At 46.9% G+C, this 10,508-nt stretch overlaps 1 pseudogene; it reads right to left on the bottom strand.

Annotated features, from left to right (window-relative positions):
• Positions 1-7,974: 7,974 nt before the first annotated feature.
• LOC144463595 (E3 SUMO-protein ligase ZBED1-like) lies at positions 7,975-9,137 on the bottom strand (annotated as a pseudogene).
• Positions 9,138-10,508: the final 1,371 nt, after the last annotated feature.

Below are 10,508 nucleotides of genomic sequence, written 5' to 3' on the forward strand. Positions count from 1 at the left end.
ATGTGAGAGAGCCCCCAGTCTTCAGGGGAGATGGGTCTGATAAGAACACAGTCTGTGAGTGGAAAAAGTTGATGGAAGTGTACTTCAGGGGAGTTTTTCATAAGGACAGAGGGATGTCGTATGCTGTAAAGCCCTGTGAGGCAAATTGTGATTTGTGACATTGGGCTTTATAAATAAAATTGAAATTGAAAAAAAATTGAGCCACGCCCCTGAACGAACAGCATCTGCAGCCCGGATATTGAACTGTTAGCTGTGGGCCTCCGTCCTTACGTGAATTCTCACATGCTATTGTAGTGGCTGCATATATTCCCCCGTCCGCTAACCCGATGTTGGCATGTGACATCATCCACTCTACTATAGCCGGACTACAGACTGCATACCCGAGTGCTCTCATTATAATCTCGGGTGACTTCAACCATGTCTCTATTAAAAAGACACTCCCTAAATTCACCCAGTATGTGACCTGTAAAACCAGAGAGGAGAAGAGCTTGGACCTGCTGTATGCTAATGTAAAGGACGCATACACCTCCACGTCCCTTCCCCCGCTGGGTAGATCAGATCACAACTTGGTGCTTCTCACCCCCTGCTATGTGCCTCTAGTGAAGAGGCTGCCTGTGACCACAAAGACAGTGAGGACATGGTCAGAGGACTACTATGAGGCATTGCAGGGCTGTTTTGAGGTGACTGACTGGAATGTACTCTGTGAGCCACATGGAGAGGACATTGATGGGCTGACTGAGTGCATTACAGACTACATTAATTTCTGTGTGGACGGCATTGTCCCAGCAAGACTGTGCGTTGTTACCCTAACAACAAGCCTTGGGTAACAAAGGACATCAAAGCCTTACTCAACCTGAAGAAGAGGGCTTTCAGAGGTGGCAACAGGGAGGAGCTGAGGGACATTCAGAGGGAGCTGAGTGCAAAGATCAGTGAGGCTAAGGATGGCTACAGGAGGAAGCTGGAGAAGAAACTCCAGCAAAATAACATGAGGGAGGTCTGGAGTGGTATGAGGACCATCACCGGTTACAGACCAACTAGCAGTGGAGCTGATGGTAGTGTGGCTAGGGCCAATGAGTTAAATCTGTTCTTCAATAGGTTTGACACTGCTGCCCCGGCCCCTGTTGGCTCTCCTGCTGACTGTCTCCAGCCACCACCACTTCTGACCCCCCCTCCTCCTCCTGATAGCACCTCATCCAACTTGGTGAGTCTCTCACACCCATCCCCCACTCCTCACACCTCCTCTGGCTCCCATGCTACCTGCCCTCCTCTCACTTTGGACTCCAACTCTCCCCCTCCTCAACCTGCACTCTTTACACCTCTACACGTTAGGAGACAGCTGAGCAAACTCCCCGCTGGTAAGGCTGCAGGCCCTGATGGTGTCAGCCCACGGGTTCTCAGAGCCTGCGCCGAACAGCTCTGTGGAGTGCTTCATCGTGTCTTCAACATGAGCCTGTGCCTCCAGAGGGTCCCTGTGATATGGAAGACGCCCTGCCTCGTTCCAGTGCCAAAGACGCCGCAGCCCAGCGGTCTCTCGGACTACCGACCAGTGGCACTGACATCACATATCATGAAGACCCTGGAGAGACTTGTCCTGGAGCAGCTCAGGCCTATGGTCAGGCCGCACCTGGATCCCCTCCAGTTCGCCTACCAGCCCCGGATTGGAGTTGAGGATGCCCTCATTTACCTGCTGAACCGCGTCTACACCCACCTGGACAAGCCGGGGAGCACTGTGAGGGTCACGTTCTTTGACTTCTCCAGTGCTTTCAATACCATCAGGCCTGCTCTACTGGGTGACAAGCTGACGGCGATGCTGGTGAATCCCCCCCTTGTAAGTCCTGGATTGTGGATTACCTCACTGGCCGACCACAGTACGTGCGCTCGTGGCACTGTGTGTCAGACACAGTGGTCAGCAATACCGGGGCCCCACAAGGTACTGTCCTCTCTCCTTCCTCTTCACCCTTTACACCACGGACTTCAGCTACCAGACAGTCTTGTCATCTTCAGAAGTTTTCTGATGACTCTGCTATAGTTGGATGTATCAGCAAGGGTGAGGAGGCTGAATACAGGGCTGTGGTGAATAACTTTGTCTCATGGTGTGAGCTGAACCACCTGCAGCTCAACACAACAAAGACAAAAGAGCTGGTGGTGGATCTGAGGAGAACAAGGACACCAGTGACCCCAGTTTCCATCCTGGGGCATAACGTGGACATCGTAGAACGCTGGGTGTGTTCATTGACAATAAACTGGACTGGACTAAGAACACTGAAGTCCTTTACAAGAAGGGACAGAGCCGCCTCTATTTTCTGAGGAGGCTCCGCTCCTTTAACATCTGCCGGACTATGCTGAGGATGTTTTATGAGTCTGTGGTGGCCAGTGCTATTCTGTTTGCTGTGGTGTGCTGGGGCAGCAGACTGAGAGTAGCCGATGCCAACAGACTCAACAAGCTGATCAGAAAGGCCAGTGACGTTGTGGGGGTGGAGCTGGACCCTTTGACAGCAGTGTCAGACAGGAGGATGCTGTCAGCTCTGGTCGAACAGAGGAGCACATCAACAGAGGAGCACCTTCAGCCAGAGACTGATTGCTCCTAAATGCACCACTGAGCGCCACAGGAAGTCATTCTTACCTGTGGCCATTAAACTGTACAACTCCTCCCTCTGATGATCGGACTCATTTGGCTATTTATAAAACAAAACACACAATATAATTACTCATTCTTATTTCATTTATAACACTACAACCATTTCATTGTATATTGTATATATTTCAGATTGTCTACTTTACTATGTTATTACTTATTTTATTTTATTGTCTACTTTAATATTTTATTTTATTTATTTCATTGTCTATTTTAGTATCTTATTTATATCTTCATCTTTATCTCTTGTTTCCATTCATGCTGTATTTCTATTTCTACTTTGCACGGAGCATTGGAACAAAAATAATTTCCCCCCGGGGATTAATAAAGTATTCTGAATCTGAATCTGAATCTGAAGCATGCTGAAATAATGTGTAAGTTAATGTGCAAAGCTAAAGACATTGTGAGAATAACTCTGAGAAGCAGCCCATCCCTGAAGCCTCAAGAAAATCCTAAAATCATTTATGACATCCTCTCGCAACATTTTAGTGCAGTGACGTACTCATGTATGCCCATGGCTGATTTCTACAGCACTGTCCCACTGGCAAGAGAGACCCCTGTAGAGTACTGGCTTCGGTTGAACAAGGCTGTTGATGCTGCAGAGGAGGGCTTGAAGAGGCTAGGACGACACATGGAAGATTCCTGTCAGGAGGTAACCATGATGTTTGTGAAGCATTGCCCCAGTCCCACCCTTGCTGCTGTTTTCAAGTTTAAAGCACCAGATAAGTGGACAGTTAGTGAGGTCCAAGAGCTTATTGATCGCCATCAGACTGAATGAAAGAACAGATGCTCTCCAAGTCAAAGTGCCCTAAACCACTGACAGTTCATACTCAGGCGCCCACACCAGACAATTCAGAAACAGCATGCCACTCAGTGGAGTCAGCTGTGCAGGGCGAGAACAGTGCAACACCCAGAGTCACTTGTAATGATAACTGCCCGAAAACACTAGTCAGCCTTTTTGACCAGGCACTGTCACAAAACAACCAGGCTGCACGCAAACCAATCCCACCTGATCAGTTTCAGTATAGATCCTGCAGGGTCTGTCAGTCGCTGGAGCGCTCCACCCATGCCCACTGCAGGCGGGAGCGCCTATGCCTAGCATGCTTTCAGCCCAATCATATCAAGAGAGACTGCCCAAGTCGCCAGCCTAGCCTATTTCAACAGGCCTCTGTGCCACAAGACACTGAGCATTTAAACTAACTGGGCTGCATTTGATGAGGGGATGTGTGGGCACAGAACAATCTCTCAACAGTGGTGATATTGAGCAGCAGTACATAAAAGCGTGTGCAGCAGCACCAGCTGGCGCTAAAGTAATAGTGCAGAACATTCAGAGAGTGGGTCCCTTTGACGAACTGTTTTATACACCTGTCAGCATAAACAACACATTCCAGGTGCAGGGGATGTTTGATTCCGGTTCCATGGCCTGTACACTCAGCGAGCAAGCAGAGCTGAAGATGTTGAGTGAGAATACACTCTCAGAGCCCATTCTTTTGACTCAGGCGATTGTGCTAGTGGGCTGTGGAGGGACACTGAGTAAACCAAAGTGCATGTATGAAATGGAGATGAAACTGTATGGAGAGAGCTGCATTGTGCCTGTCCTCGTGGTGCCTGGCCAACGTGATGATTTGATCATAGGCACAAATGTCATCAGATCCCTCATGCACCAGCTGAAAATAACCAGTGATTACTGGCGTCTTGTCTCCAATGGAAATCTTCTCCCAGAGTGTGAACAGTTTCTTGACCTCATGGCAAACTCCTCCCGGTGGAGAGGCTTGGAACTTCCCGATGTGACCGTTAAGCTCCAGCAGTCAGTCACCCTGCTAGCGAGGCAAGAACATCTGGTTTGGGGTAAATTGCCGAAGAACGTCCCCATGTTGCCAGGCAGTACAGTAATTGTTGAGCCCACCTCATCCAAGTCTATGCCTTGTAACATCATGGTCGGCCGTGTCATCACTCCTTTGTGGGGTGACAGGTGGATTCCCATGAAAGTTACTAACCTGTCAGACAAGCCCATCATCCTAAAGAAAAACAGTAAGCTGGCAGATGTGTCTACCTGTTAAACTGTGGAAGATTTTGAGGTTTTTCAGGGTGTCAACCAACCTGACAAAGCCGAACAGGGGAAAAAACCTGAAAATGTCAAGCCTGCAGATCTCAAGCAGTGACTACAACAGCTTGGGCTTGCTGACATAGACATTGAACAGTGCCATGCTGACCAGGCAGGGAAAGAGAGGCTGGTCGAGCTGCTCGAAAAGTATAATGACCTCTTCTCTAAACATGCACTGGACTGCGGTGAGGCAAAAGGCTTTCAGCATTGCATCCGACTCACTGACGAGAGACCATTTCGCCTCCCCTACCGGCGAGTACCACCAGCCCATTACGAGAAACTACGGCAGGTTCTGTCTGAAATGGAGGAACAGGAGTTAATAAGGAAGTCGGTGAGTGACTACGCCTCCCCCCTCGTGCTAGTATGGAAAAAGGATGGCAGTCTGAGGCTCTGCACAGACTTCAGGTGGCTAAACACCAGAACCCTCAAGGATGCACACCCCTTGCCACACCAGTCAGACTGCCTGGCCGCCTTGGGTGGAAACACCCATTTCAGCACAATGGACTTGACGTCCGGATTTTATAACATCCTGATGGCAGAGGAGGACAAGAGATACACCGCATTCACAACTCCAATGGGATTATACGAGTATAATCAGATGCCACAAGGTTTATGCAACAGCCCTGCCTCATTCATGCATATGATGCTCAGCATATTTGGAGATCTGAATTTCAGCAGTCTGTTGTGTTATCTTGATGACCTGCTTGTGTTTGCCGCAACTGAAGAGGAGGCTTTGAGGAGGTTAGAGGTTGTTTTCCAGCGGCTCCGACTCCATAACCTGAAACTCAGCCCCAAGAAATGCCATTTGATGAGATCCTCAGTCAAGTTTCTGGGTCACATTATAGATGGTGAAGGAGTGGCTGTGGACCTGGCAAAAGTTGAGGTCATATCGAAGATGTCAAAGGCAGACCTGATGAAGGATGATGGCTGTACGCCGGCAGTAAAGAGGATAAAATCCTTCTTGGGAATGGTATTTTATTACCAACATTTTATTCCTAACTGCTCTTCCGTAGCCAAACCATTGTTCGCTCTCACTGCTGGATAAAAGAGAAGTGGGAAAGTCAGGATGAACTCCAATGCTGGCTCTTTCAGGAAACTCAAACCCTCTGACTGGACAGACGAATGTGATGCTGCCCTGTGTAGTCTGAAAGATGCTCTGTTAAACTGTGTTGTCCTCTCTCACCCAGACTTCTCTCAGCCCCTGATACTGTCTAGACGCCTCACTAGACGGACTTGGAGCTGTCTTGTTCCAAATACCAGCTGGTCAAGGACAGGCGCGTCCCATTGCTTTTGCCAGTAAAACCCTGAGCAGTTCCCAACAGAAATACCCAGCGCACAGGCTCGATTTTTTAGCTTTAAAATGGAGTGTGTGCGAGAAGTTTAGCCATTGGTTAAGGGGCCATTCTTTCACAGTATGGACTGATAACAATCCTCTTACCTATATCATGACAAAACCCAAGCTTGATGCATGCGAGCAGCGCTGGGTATCTAAACTCGCCCCTTACACATTTGACCTGAAACACATACCTGGCACCAAGAACATAGTAGCTGATGCTCTCAGCAGAGATCTCTTTGCAAAAACAGTCAGTCACAGGCTCATCACAGAGCAGTACAGCTATCTTCTTGCTGAAGCTGAGGGTGTTTGTCACAACGGCATTCAAGATACCTTCCGGCTAAAGGTCCAGTGTCAACAGGCGAAGTAATCAGCCTGCAGTAGCTCAAAACCCCAATCTACCCCCTTCAGGTATCACTGTGATGCTGCGGCTGTTAAGGCTCTTTTGGATGCTCATGATCATTGGGAGGCCACCGCTGAGACAAGAGCTGTGGAGTTACTTCAGTCTGTTCAAGGCCTGTTACCACCAGGACAAGATTCACTCCCTGCATTCACGCTGGAGGAGCTTCAGCACAGCCAAGAGCTTGACCCCACTATTTCCACAGTCATGCCATTTGTCATCCTCGGCAGGTGACCTTCCTGGCGTGAAAGAGCAGGATTTGACACAAAGGCAATGGTGCTCATCAAGCAGTGGGAGAGGCTCAAAGCCCAAAACGGTGTCCTGTACCGAGTTACTAAAGACCCCATCAGTAAACAAAAGCGACACCAGTATGTCTTGCCGGACAGCCTCAAGGAAAAAGCATTACATGGCATACATGATTCTGCTGGACATCAGGGGCAGGCAAGGACCCTGCATCTAGCGAGGCAGCGGTTCTTTTGGCTGAAGATGGAGTCGATGTAAAAGATCATGTCAAGTGCTGCCAAAGGTGCATTCTGGCCAAAACACCAGACCCCTTTGCTCGAGCCCCGCTTGAAAGCATCAGGACATCTGGCCCTATGGAGCTGGTGTGTTTGGACTTTTGAAGTGCGGAGGACAGTAAGCAGCATTCAGTGGACATTCTTGTTATGACGGACCACTTTACTAAGTTGGCTAAACAAGTAGCTAAGAAGCTGTGGGATCACGTCTTCTGTGTCTATGGGTTCCCTGAACGTGTCCATTCTGCTCAGGGCGCCAACTTCGAAAGTGAGCTCATAGCAGAACTGCTCAAACTCTCCGGAGTCTCCAAGTCACATACTACAGCATATCATCCCATGGGGAATGGGGGGACTGAGAGGTTTAATCGAACACTTGGAAACATGCTGTGGTCTAGGGCTGGGCGATATGGCCTCAAATCAATATCACGATATATTGAGCAGTTCACCTCGATAACGATAAATGGACGATAAGTACACATAATTTCACATTTGCCATTGGAAAAGTAAACAATGATTTGTGCAAAGGCAATGCCATCATATGCAAAGGCCTATCTCTCTGTAAAGGCCTTGGAGATAGTCTCTTGTAAACAATTATAGGCTAAATAATGCCATTATCATGTGCAAAGGCCCATCTCTGTCTAAAGGCCTTGGAGGTAGTGTCACTTGTAAACAAATGATAAATAATGTCATGAACAAAAATGTCAATAGAACACTGAAAAAACTATTGCAAATAAACACTAAACACTGCCATGTGACAGGTGACAAGTGACAACTTTAAACTCTTTTAAACAAATATGTTAAATAGTGCCATGTGCAAAAATGTCAATAGAACACTGATGATTAAGAATAAGAGGGGCTTGAACAGGGCACTTAAAAAAGGGGCAGCAGACTTGGTATCCTGACCTGTTTACTCAGACTAGTGTTGTAGATGTGAATCTGACTCGTGGCTGCTGTTGCATGTGATCACTCTACTCTATGCACTAGTGTTTACTCCAGGTTCTTGCTAAGAAACACTAGCATGTTTACCATTTCAGGTTTCAGGCAGGATCTGAGGCATGTAACAACGTTTTCTCCAGAACTGAAAACCCGCTTAGATGGGGAGCTAGTGACTGGTATGCACAGGTACTTTTTTGCCACTTTACTTAGAGTGGGAAAGTGTACCTGATGCTCTCTCCACCAATCTAGTGGATTTCCCTCACTATCCTGCACAGGAGACACTGAGTAGCTGCTCAGCTCTGCTTATACTGCTTGCTCAGGTGACACAGTGGGTGCAGTTGAAGGGGTAGCCTCACTTCCTTTGAAAAAGCTTCCCAGTGATCTCTTTGGCTTCTTTGCTTCTGATGATGTAGAAGGCTGAGGCTCGGTGCTCTCTGCGGTACTTCCTGTGTGGACTGCAGCTGCTGACTTCATCTCGGTTTTCACTTTCTCCTGAGTGGCGGTGACACGGTCTGCAGAAATGTATGCTGCTTTGAATCTCGCGTCAACAAAACTGGCTGTGTCCAAAAGCTCTACAGTGGGGGGATCTGAGAATTTGCCATCAAGGTGCGCAAGGATGTCAGATTTGATGGCTTTGGTCAGCGCCACGTCATCTTCTTCCTCAGCCAGCACTCGTGAGTGGAGGATGTGGAGTACAGGCTTCACAGATGAGATGGTGACATATTCTTCCCCTGACAGGGCGTCGGTGAACTCCACCAATGGAGCGAGAGCTTTGTTGACGGCCTCCAAGACATCCAGGTCTGACCATCTTGGAACAAGATGCCTTGATGCTCTGTCATCAGCGAGGACCTGTAATAATAATAATGATAATAATAATAATAATTATTATTATTTATTTTATTTATATTGCGCTTTTCATCTTAAATGACACATCAGAGCAATTACAATAAAGGCTAAAATCATTACCTGAGCCCAGCCACTAAAAAAGACACACAATAAAATAGAGTACCAAGGATCATGTAACTTACCTGTGTGATGGCATTCTTCTGCTCCAGGATCCTTGCTGTCATCATCTGCATGGATCCCCATCTGGTTGGACATGCCGTTTTGAGCTTGTGCTTTGGCAGGTTCATCTCTTGTTGTACCTTCCGTAATGCCTTCTTCTTTTTCCAGCTGTAGGAAAATGCACTGACAATCTTTTTGCAGACCTTCATTGCCCGTTCCACAGGGGCTTGTTTTTTCAGGGCATTTTCTGTAACACACACACACACACACACACACACACACACACACGCAGTGTTGTGTGTAACGCGTTACAAAGTTTGATGGTGACACTGCCTGTCTGCCTCAGCTGCGCACTAGGCAGGAACTGTGGCAGTTGCCATGTCAACAGTACAGACAGGAGCACCAAAATCAAGAATCGTATGAGGAATATGGAAGATACACACACGCCTCCTCGGATTATTTTAACGGTTTGTCAACCGAAGACAGGTTAGCTTATTGTAATAAGCTAATAATTAGCAACGGAGTGAGGTTTCCGACCCAACGAAATGGCCTAAGCTACAGTGGCCGGACATTTTTTTATATCTTGTGGAGAAACCCGGTGTTTATACGCATGAAAAACTCAAGGCATATAAATCCCTTGATGTGTATAATTTTGTACTTTGCGGTCATGTCCAAGATATTGAATACCGGGATTTATCTGATGGTTTTTGTGCTCTACGGACCGAAGTACTGCCGAGCCAGTGACAAGGACACCAAACAGTAACGTTAACTAATGTACAAGACCTGGGCGATTCTGAACAAGTCGACCAACTATATACTGACAGCGAACTGCACTTGTATGGCTGGGTAAGTGTTGTTTAATGTAACGTTAACCTCGCTAGTCAGACCTCAGACATGGGCAACATACGACCCCGGAACCTCAAACGAAATCAAAACGACCCCCAAAACATCAATAAAATGCAGCATTGTGTTAACAGAAAACAGAACAATCATAACCTGCCTACCTTCCTGGCACTGTGTGAACAGCAGCCTGTTGCAGCAGCTCCTATTTTGTGTATTTTAAACTGCTGCTGTGACATTGAAATTTCCCCCCGAGGGGTTAATAAAGTACCTACCATACCATACCAGAAGAGAAAATGAATTAATTTATTGGTGCAGGTCTGTAGCTTACTGCAAAGTATGAGTCTGTTACACAAACACAGTCTCACAGTTACACACGTAATAACAGAACAGAAAATGATTTATTCATGAATATGACACTATTTGTTCAAAGACAGTGTGTGTGAATATTAATATTTTCCTCATTCAGTGATGCAGCAGGTCTGTCAAATAGGCTATTAGTAGTAGTAATCTGTCATGTAACAAATTCATGTAGCCTAGTTAACACAAATTAACTCTCACTCTTTAATCTTTATTTTATCACCAAAGTGGTAAATACCAGTGGGAAACTCGGATTTTTTCACATTTAGGAAATGAGATGGGGTTCTACCCAAAGTCAAGCACCATAAAAGTAACGTAAAAGTAACGAGTAACGTAAAAAGTTACTTTTCACAGAGGGTAACTAAGTAAAGTAAGGGATT

The sequence above is a fragment of the Epinephelus lanceolatus genome, chromosome 5 (genome assembly GCF_041903045.1).
Source record: "Epinephelus lanceolatus isolate andai-2023 chromosome 5, ASM4190304v1, whole genome shotgun sequence".
Taxonomy (NCBI): domain Eukaryota; kingdom Metazoa; phylum Chordata; class Actinopteri; order Perciformes; family Serranidae; genus Epinephelus; species Epinephelus lanceolatus.